Below are 20597 nucleotides of genomic sequence, written 5' to 3'. Positions count from 1 at the left end.
GAAAACGTCAGTTTGAAATTAAAACAAGAGAAACATATGGTTTATGATATTATTAAGGCCAGGGGAGTATAGGAGAATACTATCACCTTTTTGACGATACAAAAAAAAAATCCTATCAAGTTCTTTGAATATTTTAGAATGGAAATTCAAACTTTCTATTACTTTCTAGAGAAAATTGACATCGGTATCGAAAGATTGGTGTAATTATCATCAAAAGTAAATTTTGGCAGAATAATGGCTAATGTTAACCGTCAGATAAAATAATTATACTAATATCGATTTTTCATAATTGTTATTGAAGTTATTTTTTTTATTTTTTATGTCAAATTAACATTAAAAATGTAAAGTAAAAAACAAATTTATGTCAAATGAAATCTTTACACAGTAGATCAATCGTTAAGAGTTACAGGGATTTTTACAGAGTTATGTATCTTGTAGTGTTGTAAAATACCAATAGTTCGGATAATTATCCATGTTATGTGGAAATAATGCAGATTGATCCGAGGATAGTATGGTACTCAGAGATGAATAGCTGTAGACGTCCGATGTCTGAGATGCAGTTGGCACCGTATTTAAACGCAACTCGTAATTTGAAGATACAGACTTGTACGTAAATTGCTCCACAACTTCTTGAACACGGTTTCTGAAAGACAACTTCATGTTGCCCGGTATTTTTGCAACGTGTTGTAGCAGGCTACGGAAATACAGTTCATCTTCATTTTCAGCCTTGCGCTTAGTAAAGATCTCCTCTAACACTTTTAACTTTTCTCTACTTCATGTCGATCATTGTCTCATTGTATTTATCGTTAGTCGGAATCCTCCGTCTCTTCTTCTCTTGTCGTCAAATATCCTCGTTTTCAATGTTTCCAGCTCCTGTTCTTAAACTGTTTGCTTTACGTGGAACGTGTGTCTTTTCTTTGATATTAGATTCATCAAATGTAACGGGATCTTCTTGAAAACCCTGGTTTTCAGCAGCATCGTTACCGATGTCTTCATTGACATTATAAATCTGTTGGCTTGTTTCATCGGGCGATGGAGCAGTTTTTGTCGCTGACAAATTACCTGAGGAGGCTCCTGGCGTCACAACGTTTCTTATAAACAATAGAGATTTAAAATGCGACTATTTTGGTTCAGGTGATTCGTTTGCTGGATTCCCTGTGTTATAGGCTTCAATTTCCCGAACTGTACAGCAAATGGATCTCTTAAATATTTCCATTTCTTTCTCAAAACAGTACCTGAAGCAAAGGATAAACCCTCATGTCACCTTCGAACGTGACTATTCTACATGGAATTAAATAAAATAATATAACTACAGGTTATTATTTTAACTTTGCTAACAATAGTTTAGTCCAAATGCGACTAATTGAATATGAAAACGCGATAAAATTATAAAAAAATTGTACCAAATCCTCCTATTGTTGCTTTCAGGTACCTTACCAGTGGCATGTAAATCCGGGCTTTGACCTCCCTTTTCGCATGGGAAATGTATGTAATGTAGTCAACAGTATTAAAGTATTATAAAAAAACCGTTCAAATACTTTGGAAAGAGCGACGACACCTTCTGCACGTGTCGGTACCGGCTGCGGAATCACTTAAAAATAATGCAGCAGAATTTGAAGAAGTCTGGAATTTCCCTCATGTTTTTGGTTGTTTAGATGGAAAATACGTTCGTGTTATTTGTCTAGATAATACTGACTCGATGTTCTATAATTACAAACATTTCTTTTCTCTGGTTCTTCAGGGGCTTGTGGATGGGAAAAAACAAGTTTATCGCTATTGACGTTGGTGGTTATGGAAAACAATGTGACGGGGGTCGCTTTCGGACTTATTTAATTTTATCAGTGGTAAACAAATACGTTTTCCAGAAGTTTGACGTTCTCCTTCATATTAACGGGAAAGTTCTCTACGTTATTTGGCAAATCAGGCTTGTCCTTTGCTTCCTTACCTTATGAAACCATATAAACGCAAGAATTTGACAAAAAAGAAGGCCAACTTTAACAGACGCTTGTCTAGGGCAAGAAAATCTGTAGAATGCGCTTTTGGAATTTTGTATTCAAAATGGCGTATTCTTCCAAAGCCATTCAAACAAAAATCGATTTAGCCGAAACAATTATCAAATGGGTTTGTGTTTTTCATTATACCATTATAGATAAAAAGGGTTTCACAGGCGCTTAACTCATGCTATTCATGGTGATTCAGTAACTTGGGAGGGACGTGGAAGGCTTTCAACTCAGACCAAAGATATAAGAAATATTTTTAGTTGTTGCATGGAAAAAGTTCCCGTATCATATGATGACTGAAAACTAGCAAAACACCGTATTATATGAAGTAATACTGAACTGGTATTAATATAACATTTATTGTAATTAACTGATACTGTTTTATTGCTCAACAGATAATAAAACAGAATTGCAAAAATATTACTGCAAGTATTGTATTCAAAAATTATTGGTTTTCTTATTTATTACTTTCCTTAAACACCAATATCTTTGGCTATTTCTTGCCGACAACGATCAACAACTATGTAAGAATGCAATTTAAGCTTTTTACTTCAAATTTCCTATTTCAACTTTACTTAGGAAATTAAGAGTTTCAATATCCATTATTTATGTTTACACAATATTACAGTTTGCAGGTTTTTGTTTATTACGAATACGATAATTACAGACCTATAAATTTTTTGTTGTAAAGTTTCTATATAAATAAAACAAAAAAACACCTTAAAAAGTTCAAAAACACACAATTATTAAAATATACTTTTTACCATTTAAACAAAAACAGTGCACTTATTAAACGTCCAAATTTCCTTTTCGTGCCGGATCTGAAACCAGAATGAACATATCATTCCAACAAATCGTCTGACTCAGACAACCTGCAAATCGGCACCGATGTCTACCGCTACTATGTGCAAAGTTAAACATACTATGTGCTTAAGTTTAAAAACATAGTAAATTTTCTCTCGTCGATCGGTGCCGGGTCTCTGAACCTGACTTCCTAGTTGCATTGAACGCGTAACTTCCATTGAACCGAATTGTATTTTGGTCTCAAGTTTGTACTTTTAGTGGAGCCGCGGGACAGAAAGAATAGTGTCTTTGTTGAACGCTACCGTCCACCATCATACTATAAAAATCCAAATATTTTTTGTTCTTTTTTTGTGTCTACTTTTAGTAGTATATTTTCTGTGAATGGATTTTTCTGGGTTTTATTCGTTCTTCAGTTCAGTTTGTAGCCGCTGCTTCCGCCATTTTTAAATTTGATTGTACAGTTATCGTTAATTGGACATCAAAATTAAGTACAGCGATTGTTTTTCAATATACTTTTGATACGGCGTTGGACCGTTTTGAGTTTTTCAGTTTATAATTGATTTCCGCCCTTAAATTTAAAGAAAAAACTTAATAAATAAATATTTTTATAAAGTTGATGGTTTCGTTCGTAAAGTACGGTACACTCGACCAACGTGTGTCCTTCAACCTTCCTTTAATAGATCTCAGTACTTCCTCTGTGATTTACAAACCAATTTGTAAAATGTGATTTATTTATTTTCATTATTTATATATCACATAAACGCTTTTTGTTTATCCGGAATTATTGTGACGCTAAGTTTGGGTACATCCTTATTATTCTCTTCGAAATAAAAAAAAAAGATTATAACTTCCCCCTTTTATCGACGATTGAAATTAGATTTCCTCTTTGCTTCCAAGTAAATAGAAATATTTTTCTTTCTACATGAAATACGGCTACCTTGTGGACTTTTTAATTTATTTGAAAAGTTATATTAATAATGCTCGCGTAATATTAGTTTAACGTATACGATAATGTACTTTGCGGTTAGTTACTCTTCAGAAACCTTTGATATCCACTACGCTGTCGGTAACTTTCTTCATTTAGTACCGTTCTTATTTCTAATGCTATTCGATTTCTAATAATGCTTCTCGGCTATGTTAAATTCTTTGTATTTTGCCTAATATTATTCAGAATGGAATTTAGATAAATTATATTGTAATTTTGTGTTCGTACGGTTATTTTTATTTAAATTGTTGTTTATATAGCCTTAACCTCCGTTTATTTGTGTCGTAAATATTCCGTAATCGTTTTAAATAGTAAAAAGGAAACCCTACCGGGTCGACTTAGGAAAACGAAGAGTAAAGCGATTTCACGTTGCCTTTTCTGAGCCGAATATACCGTTGCGTATGACGGTACCGAGCTTCCGATGCCGAAATGCAGATGATACTCGGCTGTACAAGATACACTTTTAAACTTCACCACCGAGACCGGCTGTTTAGTGAATATTACTGTTATAGAAACCGAGTAGAAGAAGAATGGGAGAATGTTAAAAAGGAAATTCTTAAATCAGCAGAAGCAAACTTAGGCGGAATAAAGAGAACTGGTAGAAAACCTTGGGTTTCAGACGATATATTGCAGCTGATGGATGAACGTAGAAAATATAAGAATGCTAGTGATGAAGAAAGTAAAAGGAACTATCGGCAATTAAGAAATGCTATAAACAGGAAGTGCAAACTGGCGAAAGAAGAGTGGATTAAAGAAAAGTGTTCAGAAGTGGAAAGAGAAATGAACATTGGTAAAATAGACGGAGCATACAGGAAAGTTAAGGAAAATTTTGGGGTACATAAATTAAAATCTAATAATGTGTTAAACAAAGATGGTGCACCAATATATAATACGAAAGGTAAAGTCGATAGATGGGTGGAATATATTGAAGAGTTATACGGAGGAAATGAATTAGAAAATGGTGTTATAGAGGAAAAAGAGGAAGTTGAGGAGGATGAAATGGGATAAAAAATACTGAGATCTGAATTTAAGAGAGCATTAAAAGATTTAAATGGCAGAAAGGCTCCTGGAATAGACGGAATACCTGTAGAATTACTGCGCAGTGCAGGTGAGGAAGCGATTGATAGATTATACAAACTGGTGTGTAATATTTATGAAAATGGGGAATTTCCATCAGACTTCAAAAAAAGTGTTATAGTTATGATACCAAAGAAAGCAGGGGCAGATAAACGTGAAGAATACAGAACAATTAGTTTAACTAGTCATGCATCAAAAATCTTAACTAGAATTTTATACAGAAGAATTGAGAGGAGAGTGGAAGAAGTGTTAGGAGAAGACCAATTTGGTTTCAGGAAAAGTATAGGGACAAGGGAAGCAATTTTAGGCTTCAGATTAATAGTAGAAGAAAGATTAAAGAAAAACAAACCAACATACTTGGCGTTTATAGACCTAGAAAAGGCTTTCGATAACGTAGACTGGAATAAAATGTTCAGCATTTAAAAAAAATTAGGGTTCAAATACAGAGATAGAAGAACAATTGCTAACATGTACAGGAACCAAACAGCAACAATAACAATTGAAGAACATAAGAAAGAAGCCCTAATAAGAAAGGGAGTCCGACAAGGATGTTCCCTATCGCCGTTACTTTTTAATCTTTACATGGAACTAGCAGTTAATGATGTTAAAGAACAATTTAGATTCGGAGTAACAGTACAAGGTGAAAAGATAAAGATGCTACGATTTGCTGATGATATAGTAATTCTAGCCGAGAGTAAAAAGGATTTAGAAGAAACAATGAACGGCATAGATGAAGTCCTACGCAAAAACTATCGCATGAAAATAAACAAGAACAAAACAAAAGTAATGAAATGTAGTAGAAATAACAAAGATGGACCGCTGAATGTGAAAATAGGAGGAGAAAAGATTATGGAGGTAGAAGAATTTTGTTATTTGGGAAGTAAAATTACTAAAGATGGACGAGGCAGGAGCGATATAAAATGCCGAATAGCACAAGCTAAACGAGCCTTCAGTAAGAAATATAATTTGTTTACATCAAAAATGAATTTAAATGTCAGGAAAAGATTTTTGAAAGTGTATGTTTGGAGTGTCGCTTTATATGGGAGTGAAACTTGGACAATCGGAGTATCTGAGAAGAAAAGATTAGAAGCTTTTGAAATGCGGTGCTATAGGAGAATGTTAAAAATCAGATGGGTGGATAAAGTGACAAATGAAGAGGTATTGCGGCAAATAGATGAAGAAAGTAGCATTTGGAAAAATATAGTTAAAAGAAGAGACAGACTTATAGGCCACATACTAAGGCATCCTGGAATAGTCGCTTTAATATTGGAAGGACAGGTAGAAGGGAAAAATTGTGTAGGCAGGCCACGTTTGGAGTATGTAAAACAAATTGTTGGGGATGTAGGATGTAGAGGGTATACTGAAATGAAACGACTAGCACTAGATAGGGAATCTTGGAGAGCTGCATCAAACCAGTCAAATGACTGAAGACAAAAAAAAAAAGAAACCGAGTGTTACTTTACCTCGTAGCGTTTCTTGTATCTCAGGTATTTTATGTGCTTTACAGCGATAAGAACGGTTGGGACAAATAGTTTTAAGCAACCGATTTATTTATCCCTTTCTGTTGTGAAACGACGGGTTACACACACCTCTTCTACGTGGCGAGGAAGGCTGTTATATAAATTGCAGATTACGCGTAAATTTAGAATGTATCTTGCTAATACGTTTTATGCGGTTTAACAGATCAGCAGGACTCATTTTAATGTTATCTATCTTTTTGCGGGAAAACAAATTAATCGATAAGAAAATAAGTAAGGTGTAAGCGTATTAAAAATTTCAACATTATTCCAGAGAAAGGTTACATTCAAACGTTCTATGCGAACGCTAGAAAAGTTAAACCGCATCGTTTTTAACCTTCTTTTTTAATTTCTTAGATGGCGAGTAGGATTAATAGTCTTTATGGTTGGGTAAAAAAGGGGCCTTTTGTGCGCACCCGAGCATATTTGTACACGGTTAATTATAAGTCGTTGAGAAACGAACGCACCTTTTCTATTTCCATTAAATAATGATCCCTTTTGTTAGTTCAGTTATACCGACATGTATTATTGTTTATTTATAATTAATAAATACTTAAATCGCCTTAGTCGGAATGAAATTTTAACTTCAGTTATCGGTTAACGAATGAAACAGGACGATGTAGGAGTAAGAGAGAGGGTGCATTTGAATACGACACGTTACGTATACGTGTAACATCGGTGTCAGTTCCTGTTTAATTGTATTCTTTATTAATATACCGTCGCTTACATGGTCGCAAGTGTGTTATTTTATTTAATTCCTTGGAATAAAAGTCACACGGAATAAAAAGCTTACACCTCTCATCAACTTTTATATAAAACCGACAAGGTAGTAATAAATTAAGTTAATTAACACTTAAAAAGTCACACTTTCTATTTATATAGTGGGTCTGGAAGGATTTCTCGATTTAAAAACACAAATGCGTATCGTCTCATTGTTCTGTAACGACCTGTTTCTTAATTTTATTGTATATATTTACGTAACAATATATCGTAACTATAGTAATATTACTGCATTGTTTGAATAATGAAATTAACAAAAATATTACATGAAAAAGTAATACCATCCTACGAATGCATATTTCATAACATACTGAAAGCTCACATAGACTTCTTAATGCGATCGTATTTACGAAACACTTTTACGTGCGTAATTTAATCTCCGAAAGATTTTTATTAGGATTTTAGAGAAGAGAAACGTTTGCGAAAAAATGAAGATAAAAAATCGAGTACCTAAAGCGATTAATTTGTGATACGGGATCTTTTAACTTCAAAAGATATTTTGCAGTCCATAAAATCAGATTTAAAAATCAGCATCGTACCGGTTAACGAGTAACGACCGAAACTTCATACGGTCTCGGGTAAGACTATATCCTTACGATCTGAAAGTTCCGTAGCGACTTCTGAAACGTCTGAAGAAATAGAATCGTCTAAATTGAAATTTTTGAGGTAAGGATAAAATGCGAACAGCTGAAACCGTCCTTTTAATTAACTGAATCCCGTAGTTCACAGAAGTTTATACCGCCAAGATTCGATAGTATTACATTTCATTTGCGAAGAAATTAAAGGAGGTAAGACTTAAGTTAAGACTACGCGCGTCAGGTGTACCGTGTACAAAGAAACGAGGCTTTGTTGCCGTCTGTATTTCGGTGTTTATTCGAGTTGAGTCTCTAAAGTAACGAATTATTATTTCATTATGTGTGTTTATTAATAAACAAACGGCTGAATCGTGACAAAAAGAAACTGTAAACCTTACTTTTTAATATAGATTGTTTATGAGGAATACACGTAGCGTTACATCTTACGTAATACATGAAATATAATTACTATTACATAATTTTTTCTAAATATGGTAACTGATATTTTAATTATTTTAAAAATATTTTTAGGCCAAACTTATCGTTAAGCAACTGTAAGATAAAAACATGAAACAGGTTTTTTAGACTTCTCTTTAATTTTTGTTTTTTTATTTGAAAAATTTTGTTATCTGTAATCAGAATTATACAATATATTAATATGTACATATATTTAAAATTATTAAAAAAAAAACGTTTAATTGTTTTACAATGTTGGCATCAAAAGAAATATGGTACGTCGTAACAAAAGAACCGAAAACCTGTTTTAAAAGTATTTTGTGTCACAGAAATATGTTAATTTTTTTTTTAAAGAAACATGAATTATGTTTATGGAATTAAAGCTACTTCTCTACATTAATTACAATATTTGTGTATAATGAAATATTTTTCGTAATTTTTTCGTCGTGAAATATTTGTTCATACATGATTATTATCTCTTTTCGTTGTTCGTGAGTTTGATCGATACGAATTAACCGTGTTAAAAGTTGAATTCATCTTAACCATAAAATAGGTTTCTGGTTTTTATGTAATCAAGATGCGCTTAATAAAAAAAAAATGATGCTAATTAAATTTGAAATAACATTTGCAGGTGTTATTTTTTCTAAATGCTAACGAGTGTTTCTGATTTTTCAGGATCAAAGTTTTGTACGCTTAAGACGGCAAAAATAATAAAAATAATTCAGGATTAACAAAATTAATAGAAACAAAATTTTTAAACAACTTTCATCGAAAACATATTTTTTTCATTTCGACCTGGAATCCGTTCTTTCCCGTCGAAAAATTTTGTTCTGATTTTAAAAAAAATCAAATAAATAAAAAAAAGTTTACAAAAACATATGTAAAATTTGTTTTTATACTTAATCATTATACGGGAGGCGACCTCAAAATTTTCTCTAATCGAAAGTAAGGATATGAGCATGTAATTGTTTCACGATCTAGGATTGGTACACATTTGACCCGGTTAACAAGTAGAATATTGTTATTTGAGGGTGGCCTATGAAAAATTATGATCCACCCAGAACAGCATTTTTCAAATACTTACACAGTTATAAACGTAAATTAATTCACGTTATCGTAGAATTTTGTAAATAGAGCTCGTAAAACAAAAAGTACCTTTTTTTCAAACGGAGCTGTATCGCTTCACAAAATATCTTTTTTGAAATTTCTTTGTCGTGAAGCATTTTAAACATTTCTAGGGATAAAAATTAAATTGAACAATTATTCAAGACGTCAAATTAAATCAACTTAACCCGATAGTTCCTTCCTTAGAATACAAAAATGCATAAGGCATATGTAAGAATAAGGCGTATTGGAGAAATTGATAGCCAGAACGGCTATTAATTATAATTCTGAATACAGATTTACAAAAAACATTACTGATCTTTGTTTCATTTTATTTTTTCAGGTTAGTTACTCCTCAGCTTCACTCGAATCGGTGTTTTTATTAGCGGTGGAATCTTTCTTTATGAAGTTATTTGCAGACTTGAAAGGTAGGAAAAATATGAAATTTTACAAAATTAAAAAGTTTATTTTGTAGGTGGATATCGGAAAATGCGCCTATTATATTGCAGCTGCAGTCTGCGGCCGGTATACTTGCTCGTTTACCGGTCTGTTCTGGGATCATAAGTGTGAATTTTGGCGTGGATGAGAAATTAAAAAAAAAAAAGGAAACATTACAGGTTATATTATCTCCTAAATAAGTTTACATTATAATTATTCATAAAGTCGTAACGAAATCTCTTTTCGAAGCGATAGAACATCGCTACTTTCAGATAAAGGAAATGTTCTTCTGTGATTCGAGTATCACCAATTTATATATTTTAAAAACGATAGCATATTGAGATACGATTTCATATCCCGTTTGGAGATTATAAAGCTAGTGTCAGGCCAGTAATTTATCAGTGTATTGCATTGAGAAATCTGACTCGTAATCGGTGTTTGCAGAAATAACGATTTCAGCTCCAGACCGAATGAGAAAGAAGTCCTTGTCGAACAATACTTAGAACGTAATGCATAAAGTTTGCTGCGCTATAAGTAGGCCCGCACGTTCACACACAAACACGCACACACTTATATACGTATTATATGCAGGGCATGTACTGATTAGGCAACAGTCTATTACGTTGGTGTTAAAAGAAGCTGACAGAACTAATCATAATATTTTATTGATTCATTTTCATTATAAACCGGAGTCTTGACATAAATACATTGAAATCGCAAGCGATCTAAATTATTCTATAATAGAATCGGTAACAAGCATTGATAATTATCAATTGTAGAAGAATAAACGACTTTTATTGCGTAATTTTTTTAAACTGTTTTTAAAAGGAAAATTTTGTTTAATCTGTAATACGGCATCGATAAATGTTCGGGTGAATTGATATCTGGATTCGTCTGTATAGTCGAGTAGTAGGTACCTCATTTTCGATCTCTTAAGTCTAATATTCTACATTTTATTCGATTAAAAGCGCTGGAAAAGAAATAAATAAAGAAACGACTAAACGGTTGTAATCTCCCCTTTTCTATGAGTCAGTTTTTTGCGAATCTCCTCTTCATTTGATCACGGAATCAATTATAGTTTTTATCGAAAAAGTAGATCTGTTTCTCTGATAAGCGAGGAATTATTTTAAAGAAACATCTTGATGTTTCCACGTTCTCAGGATTACGTGGATTTTATCATTAAAATATAATATTAAACCGCTAATTTAATAAATTTAAATCTTGCTGTTACCGTCTTAGGAATCGGCTTACCGGATCGGAAGAAACACAAATATTTCTCCCGATCCGGTTTCTTCGGGGCCTTTAAGCTATATAAGTTATTGAGAGTTCACGTTTAAATAAATTAAAACAACATTATCGTAAATGTAAATCTATTTCTTTTATTTAACTGCCAATTAAAATAATTAACTTTAAAAAGTGTATTAAAACCAAGCGGTTCTTGTAGAATTTAAATTCACGTTACCTAAATTCAATCGGCCTTTATCGCTTATTAGATTAATGTTAAATAATTTGACAGATTATGTTACTGAATAGATATATTCCGATAGTTCTTTCTGTCAGGATTCAATTAAAAATAACCGATATAAAAAATGATCGTTTTATACGATACGGCTAAATATCGATTACGAAAGACTTATTGGTTTTATTAATCTTAAAATATTTCCAGATGGATGTATTGTGAAGACATTTTCTCAATTTACGTATTCGTTATTACAGATTACAATACGTATGCAACGCACCGTTTATTTTTCGATCTCAAAAAGAATTCTCTCGGTTACGCTTCATAATTAATCTAGCTGAATTACTTCCTATTATTGTGTGTATTCAGAAGCAGAAGCGTTTTGTTTTATTTCCGGCTGTTGAATATTCTTCGTTCCTTGTTTTGTCATCTAATTATCTAATTAAAAAATAAAATGTAATATAACTGCCTTATCGCCGAATATAATCTCATTCTGTTTACGGACGTAAAACCCTTTTTAAAATTATACGTTTCCATTAATCTCTTCTTGTTTACCGTCGATTATATCTTTTTATTACCCGTAATAATCGCTTTTTCTCGCTTAATCGATAAATAGTTTACGTACATTATCGTTTAGTCGATTAATTGAATCCTACCCGTTAAAATTTAACGACGCTTTCTCATAAGAAAAAAAATCATAAATAAAATTCGGTTGTAGAAGAACTCTTCAAATGTTATTTTTAGATGTAGATCTAAAGTTACGTCTGTATTTTTTCAGTAAATGTGGATTAATGCTACTGTAAGCTACGTAGAGGAGCTTTTAAAGAATGGGAGCGAGCAGAGCCGGTACGGTAAATAATTTCGAAGGATACTGTCGGCAACACGGCTAAGTATGATCATTGGTAGCCGATAGTGTTTCCCAAAGAAAAATGCTCCTATACCCTTTCCGTAACTGAGTCTATAACAAACTCGAACTTTCGGAGAATCTCGTACAAATCGGCTATCTAATCCGATTGTTCTCACCCCTTAATTCGGGAGTAATACAGATACACGCCACCGTTGATGCAAAATGCTGCCTCATCTATGAAAATAGCACGATTTTCAAAAAATATCATCTCTCTCGCCTAGCGTAAAATTTTAAAGCCCGAACAAAGTAGGAAATATATTGAAACCGAAAGAACGTAACGGTGGGTGAATAAGTATGAAATTCATCGAGCCAATGAAGTATTCGATGAAAAAACATATGAAGCTATTAAAGTAGCCCGATTTTTTTTTTTACTTGGCAATATTTTAGCATAAGAACGTTCATTTCAGGTTGTAAAACCTTTGGTTCCAAATATTTTTCCCATAGTTAACTTCGATGAAATTTAGCGGTTGTGTTTTAAAAATAAAACCGTTATTTATATATGTATATTTTAAAATAACCACGGTGTAAAATGAGCTCTGTCAGGAATCTATTTTAATATTACAGTCTTGCGCGTGTAGATTGACAGCGGAAGATTATTGTAACTCGGCTTTTTCATTTCAATACGGTTTTTATGTGGTTCATAAAAAATTAAATTATAGTCGACATTAATCGCATTGCCATTTAAATGATTATCTATAAATGAAATACGCAACTTGTTTTTTTATGCAAATTATAGACATCATCATTCCGTTTTTACTTCCTCTATTCGTTAATTATACCGTAGGTTTAGCGGAAATGTACGTGCAAGTGTTTTACGGTATTTCGAGAATAAAACTTTCTTTTAATATTTTACTTCAATTTTTTTTATAATGTTTTGTCAACACCTGCATTATTTACGAGAAAATGTAACAGTCTGTCGGCTTATTTTCTTGATCGAAAAATTTTAGTATTTACTTTTTGTTTAGTGCGTTTTTATAAGATAGATGCGGTTCTTAGGTACCGAATAATTTTTTTTTCTTTTATTCCAGGCTGTTAAGGTGTGTTTAACGAAGAAAAAGTATTGCTAATATAAAAAAAATGTGTTGCGTTATTCAGCCTTTCGTTATTCCTGAATACAAAGATACTAAAATTTTTGTTATAAAATTTTGTGTTTGTGTCTACGTCGGTTCGGTTATGTATCATAAGAACGAGTTAACTTACAACCGTGAAATTTACTGTCGTCTTGTTTAATAGGTCGCTTCCGTCGAGGAGTTTTGGAGATATCGAGGAGGTGCTTTTAACGAATACGGTCTGGGCTTTATAAAAGTTTTACTCCTGTGATTTTTAGTTTAAAAAAATATCACCAAAAATATTATCGACAGTGATACCGTTGAAAAATCGTTTCACCCGTTAATTGTTTCATCCTACCTTTGTAGCATGAAGTTTTATTACGCGTTCTAACTTTTAACTCTTTGAACCTATCGGTTGTATGAAATCGATAGTTAAAATGTACACTAAATAGTAGAATTTAACTCCGCTGTAACATGCGTCAATGAAAAAAAAATGTTTATAAAACCTTCCGCGGTGTAAGTTACTGATGTTCGGTAACATTATACCGTCATAAAATCAACAAAATTATAAGCCGTTTGTTTTCTGTTTCGTTTAATGATGTGTTTTGATGCGTTCATTACATATGTATTAAATAATATTAATAATTTTTTTTTTACAGTTCTAGCAATAGTTTTTTATTTTTTTAAGATTCGGGTTTATAAAAACGTGTAAAAATTCCTGTTTGTTTATTGAAATTTATTAATCGTATTTTTCATTCGATTTATTTCTACTTTTTATCTGGGTATTCGACAATATGAGGTCAACGTCAGAAAACAACAAAACGGTAAAGTAATATCATCCGATTCGTGAATTATTATTGGATAGTGTTCTCTATTAGCCTTTAATCGTACGTTTGTGTTAAAAAGAAGATTTTCTGATAGCGTTTGAAGAAAGAAGCCCGTTACTATTAGCAGGGACGATTAGAAAGGTCAGCGGGACGTACGAGAAACGATAAAAGTATAACTGAAACGTTTTTCGACCGACTTGACTGACTGTTATACCGGTATTCCGCTATCCGTTCAGAAAGTAAATAGTACGCTCTTATTTTAGAGCTTTATATTTGAAAAACTCATTAGCAATATCGACTTTGGCCTCGCTTACTTTTTGTTTTAAATATTTTGTCTTATTTAATATTTTCCTGAAGAGAGAGCATAACTGGTTGTGCTCCCGTAAAGGACGAAAAAGAGAAAAAATACAGATTTTTTTTTGTGGCCGTGTGATCCTTGCGATCGGCTCGTGCGTTTTTCCAGTAATACCTTCAAACTAATTACTTTCTAAACAAATTTTACTTACCAGCCTCCGTGTCTAAACGATTATCTTTTTGAATTAGTAAATTTTTAGAAGGATGAGGGGAAGATAGTAGGAGGAGAACGTCGGCCGGGGCTAGCTACGACAGAGAGCAAGTTAAATTCAAGCGTAATTATTTTATCGACCGTTTATCATTTAAGTTTAACATTCTAATAATTTTTCCGAAATGATGTAAAAGTTTTGATAAAAATAAATATGTTTGTCCTTTCAAAATAATTAAAACTGTCTAGGATATTACATGATATTTAAGTACTTAAAAAACAGCTGAACGGCTGTATTCTCTGTTCAAAATACGCCTAAGAATAAACGAGTTGTCTGTATTTGAGCGTACTGGATAGGTCGATTTCTGTGTATAAAGCCAAAATTATTAACTATAATATAAATCCATGCTGTATGCGTTTTGCTTATTCGCTTGCTAACTTCTTGGCGGTTAACTTTCCTGGTAATAATCACGATACAAAGGATGAACTTTGATCCGGATGAGGTCTTCCTTCCGCGGTAGGTATTCAATAGAACGGCTGCGATAAACTAGAATCGTATAATAGACTGACTACACCTCTGACGTAGTACCGTGTTTAACTTTTACTTTTTTCTGTTTCAATCAAAACCGTGTTATTATTGTATAAAATTACGAATAAAAATAACTCCTTCGTTACGTGTTGCTTTTAAAATAAAATTTACATTCGGTGTAATTATAATGTGTGTAGAATTATTGTTATTGTACGGCATGTTGAAAGCAGATAGAAAGACGAGATAGTTTAAATTTTAATGGAAAACTAATAGTAATTCCATTCATTATTTAGAGAAAACATATAAATATGAAATATTCCAGTTAAAAAAATAAGGGCTGTGTCGGGTGATAATTAAATCTCTAGTCTTTAACTTTTTTGTTTTAAGGAATGAAAAAAGTCTTCTAAGAATTAAATAATAAAGTAATATGAAAATAGATAATTAAAAAATTAACTGGATGGTTTTTCTCAATCGGGTATTGTAGGTATACGCACTCGGAAATATATTTTTGTAATAAAAAGGTGTGCATTGAGTGGAAGTCACTCGCTGTATTATTAAATAGGCTATTTTACCTTTTATTACTTAATTTAAAAAAAAAAAAAACAATACTTGGATATCATCTCATAAAACGGTTCGTATTCTTGAATTATAATATTTTTAGATCGGTCTGTATATTTTAAATACCGTATTAGCTAAATTTAAATTAAGGTGTATTTAATTAAACCTTTACTTTCTGATATTCTAACGTGAAATTATAAAATTATTTTTCTTTGATCGGCTGTAGGCGTTACGAAACTGTACGCTTCAACGTGGATGCGCATGTATATTGTTTCCTTCTTAAATGTTTTAATAACAGTTTTGCATCTCTAAAGATATAATATGAAAAGATATTCAAAGTTTTTATTCTCTAATTGGTCGAGAAATGTTTGTATCGCTTGTTAACGTAACGTCGCCTGGGTAATATGACGTATGTTACGTTCTAGTCCAACAGAACCGATGCTTCCCGCCGAATAGAATACACAAAAAGCTTATTTTTGGAAAATCTACGCTTTTCTTCTTATGTGGATCTGATTCGTAGATTTCAGATCCTTTTCTATTCATTTTTCTGGAGATTTGGAAGCAAAAAAATGTTCAGTCCGGTTCAAAATATATGTTTGCTTAAGAACGCCTGCGTTTGGTTTTATGATAATTAACAATTTTTTATTTATTATATTTGATGTAATGGGAATATTTTTTCTGTACCGTTTTATTAAATAAAAATTTTGCTGGAATCAACATTTACATATATAATAAATTTATCAATAAATATTAAGAAATAAAATCTATTATAATTTTTGGAAAAAATATTAATTTATTTGTCCACATTTCTTCTGCGCAGATAAAGAAATTAATCTTTTTTTTAATCGTTGCTTAATAATGCATACTTCATGAACAAAAACCAATTTTTTCACTTCCTGGATTAATGGCAATTATTTGAGCGTATATTTATCTACATTTTGAATGGGATGCAGCTAATTCAGGGGTTTTGTTAAAAATATATTACTGAAATACTCATCGACAGACAGTATTGTTTGCGTTAAAGAAAATCTTTAACTTTAATTTTAAATAAATCAGTAGGAAGGTCTTTTAGATGGTTTGGTAATTTATTAGAAATGATTACAGCATTTTAATAATAATGAAGTCCTTATCGAGAGTCGAAGAACTGTACGAGAAATCTTAAAGTTAGTTGGATACTGTTTCTCGGATAGGATGAATCGGTGTGGTATTTTAAGATCAGAATCATCTTTTCTGCTGACATTATGTCTGTTAATATTAGAATTAGTGTATTTTTATGGACGGAGTTTTTAATTTTGCTAGTATTGTAAAAATCTTGTACATACACTACAAAACCATTTTTTCCACTAATTTTTAAAACGATTCAGCGTAAAGTTATTTTTTTTTAAAGAAAATATTCTTGTAAAAATAGTGAAGAATTGAAATATACACTATGAGAATAACAATTACTAGGTAACTATCGTTTCCTAACAAAACAAAACGGACAGTTTGTTGTTACGTTAAATATTTAATCAGCCTTCTCCAAAAAAAAGCTTTTCTTAATTATTCGATTAGAAACCAGTCATTTTAATGAAAGTACTGTAATATTACTAAAATTTAACCAACTAAAACACAACGTGCAGAATTTGGGACGGTCAAGTTTTCCGAAGTTACAGGGCTTTCTTCTTCTTTCTTTTTTTTCCTGTTTAGCCTCCGGTAATTACCGTTCAGATAATACTTCAGAGGAAGAATGAAGATGATATGTATGAGTGTAAATGAAGTCTAGTCTTGTACAGTCTCAGTTCGACCATTCCTCAGATGTGTGGTTAATTGAAACCCAACCACCAAAGAACACCGGTATCCACGATGTAGTATTCAAATCCGTGTAAAAATAACTGACTTTACTTGGACTTGAACGCTAGAACTCTCGATTTTCAAATCAGCTGATTTGGGAAGCCACGTTCACCACTAGGCCAACCCTGTGGGTCAAGTTATAGGGCTACCACATCTTTAAAACACCTTGAGATATTGTTTTTTTCCATAAAAGCATGCAAACTCTAACTTTAATTAGTAGTAGTCAAATTCTTAAATATATTTATAAACTACAGCTTCTATTTATTATATTTAATTTTATTTTATTTATTACATTTTATTTTATTTGACATCGGCAGGAAGGATTAAAGCAGGAAGTTACGTGTGTGGGTTGTATTTTTTTGAACTCTAATTCTACGACGTGTGATCGGAAAGTTTTAAGACAGGTGCCGCCACTGCACGATAGGAGGGGTGGTTTTGCCCACGGGTATGAAAGAGGAAATGTTTTTGTTCTTGAAACTTCAAAAGATCACCGCGATAACTTTGCTCAGCAGAGAGCGGCATTCTGGTTAGTGAAGACATGTCTCGGCAGATTATTGGTTTCACAAAATGGATAAAAAAAACGGATAAAAAACGTTTGAACTACGAGTTTGTGTCAAAGTTTGTTTGAAACACGGGAAATCAGCTTGGGAGACATAAACTCTTAAAAATAGCTTTCTAGGATAACGTCTGAGCCGGTCAAACGGTTTTATCTGGTTCAAGAGATTCATAGATGGGCGCGAATCAATCGAAGATGGCCCGGGTTCAACCGGCCATCCACTTCAAAAACCGACGAAAACATACCGCAAGTTCGCGATTTAGTGCGCTCTGACCGTAGACTTACAATTAGAGACATGGACGATGAACTGAATTTAATTTTCTATGCCGTTCGATTAATTGTAACTGAAAATTTGAACATGCATCGACTGTCCGTGAAAATTTATTCAAAGCATTTTGTCAGACCGATAGAAACAACACCGACTTGTGTTCCAAGAACTGATTAATTGGACCGAAACTGACCCAGTTTTGTTAAATAGGGTAATTACAGGGAACGATTTACGGGTATAATCAAGAAATAACGGCACAATCATCGCAGTGGAAGGGTCCAAGTTCATCACGAGTGAAAAAAGCGCGACATAGTCGGTCGAATGTGAAGTAAATGTTGCTGGTTTCTTTCGATTCTCTGGTCAATCTTAAATACTCCAGTCAACCAGAAATATTATAAATTCCTTCAGCGTTTGCGCAAAAATGTGAGTAGTACTGCACGCTGGCGAGACACAAATTGGGTCTTCCACCACGACAACGCACTGGCTCATCGTACGTTCTCTATCGCGGAATTCTTGGCCAAATTCAAAATTTCTGTGCTTCCGCAACCCTTCCTTATTTCCCTGATTTGCCCCTGCCGACCCTTTACCTGTTTCCTAAATTGAAAGTTTCGTGAAAGGGAATTAATTTGACATAATTGAAGACATCCATGCAAATACGGAGAGAGTTCTTAACACCCTTGAGAAAAAACTTCCAGGAACTGTTACAAAAGTGGATAAACCGTTGGAGTCGGTATGTCTGGTCAAAAGGGAACTACTTTGAAACAGATCCATCACAATAACCTGTAACTATTGCCGTTTTGAAGTTACAAGCCCAGTCTTAAGACTTTCCAGTCGTACCTTGTAGAACGGCTGCGCAGATTTTCGTGAAATACGAATAAATATCAAACAATTCGCCCCGATCACGCGAGTGATATTGGAATATATTACGACTCCGGGAAGAAAATATAATGTACGACTTTGACGCCATGTTATATAAAGCAAAAACTATTGTAATCTCGTCAAATGGGATATCTAAGGTAGATTTAAAATGTGTGTGTGCGTGTGTGTGTGTGTGTGTGTATATATATACACACACACACCCCATTGCATTGATAAATATGATGGTAAAATATGGTACAATAATAATAATAATAATATGATGGTGAAATATGGTACAATATGATAAATATGATTCGAGGTAAAATCTTTAATTAAAAAATAAATTGTTACGCAGATGATATGAATTACAAAAATATTAGAAGTTTCTTGAATTAAAATATATATATATATATAAAAGAAGTAAAATTTTGAAAAGAAAAGGAAATTGAATTATGATCATTAATATTGAAAGAAAAATTATAAAATTTCTTAAGTCTGAATTTTTTTAAAAAGAGAGACTAATAACAGAATAGGAATAATAATTTCAAGTTTCATTTGTGTGCTAGTATTAGTAAGTAGAAAAATAACCTACGAAAGACACAATAATATTATAATTAAAATAAGATAAGAAATTAAGAAAAATAATAACTTTTTTTTAAAAATTATCTGGACCTCTACGGGAGTCGAAATCCCCTTTAAAAAAAAAATATATATATATATGAGTAATCTAAAGTACAGAAATTTTGGAAATAACTACAAAAGCAGAAAAATAGATAATCATTTAGGTGTTTAGCTTGATAATATGATATCGTACTGTAAAAAGTCAACAGTCCATATTATTTGTTTGTACAAAAATATACTCGTTAAAATGTTTTATTTAATGCAAAAAAATCAAAATATTGTAGTATACATTATTCTATTTGAATACTACCAAAGAAAATTGTAATTTAAAGTTACCAGAAAAAAATATAAATTTTCCTAAAAATGGTACCGTAAAAATTCGTAAAATAGAATCGCAAAAATATACAAAATTTCTACTTGTAGAAATCTCTCTCATATTACATATCTTTTACTTGCACTTCCTTTTGTAGAGTAGATTATTGTGTTAGACTAACGATCGTTGTCGAAATAAATTTTTTTTGGGGTAAAAGCATCGATCGTTGGGAAATATTTAGAACGGTCCTTTAATTTTAGTTTTATATTCTTCCTGTAGGTTACATTTCGTAACAAGATTCAGGTAAGATTGTCAAAAAATACTACAATAGTACATAAAATGTCACTATTATTAATGCAGATAAAGAAAGAATGCACTTAAAAGATTAAGAAAAACATCACTTTTGTGAAGAAACAGGAATTACTACTCGCCGATAAAAAAAAATAGAAATATATTGGTGGATCATACAACAAAATTGAGCGACAGGTTCAAAACGATAAAACAATTTAGATACCGCTACAACTTCTTTAAGAGTTCCTTACAATTATAAGAACGTACAATTACTTTTAAAATATTTCTAAGGA

The 20597-nt window shown here is 32.2% G+C and overlaps 1 protein-coding gene and 1 long non-coding RNA gene across 3 annotated transcripts in view; one reads left to right on the top strand and one right to left on the bottom strand.

Moving 5' to 3' along the window:
• The window catches only part of LOC142323608 (uncharacterized), a 470455-nt gene extending 460725 nt beyond the window's left edge, over positions 1 to 9730 (top strand). Inside the window, exon 3 of the long non-coding RNA XR_012756133.1 lies at positions 9642 to 9730. This is a non-coding gene — a long non-coding RNA (uncharacterized LOC142323608). The remainder of the gene's footprint in view (positions 1 to 9641) is intronic.
• The window catches only part of LOC142323607 (glucose dehydrogenase [FAD, quinone]-like), a 136591-nt gene that overhangs the window by 94807 nt on the left and 21187 nt on the right, over positions 1 to 20597 (bottom strand). The gene's annotated exons all lie outside the window — the stretch shown is intronic.

This window comes from Lycorma delicatula, chromosome 4, assembly GCF_047948215.1.
Source record: "Lycorma delicatula isolate Av1 chromosome 4, ASM4794821v1, whole genome shotgun sequence".
NCBI lineage: Eukaryota > Metazoa > Arthropoda > Insecta > Hemiptera > Fulgoridae > Lycorma > Lycorma delicatula.
This window is presented reverse-complemented; position numbering and strand designations above follow the sequence as displayed.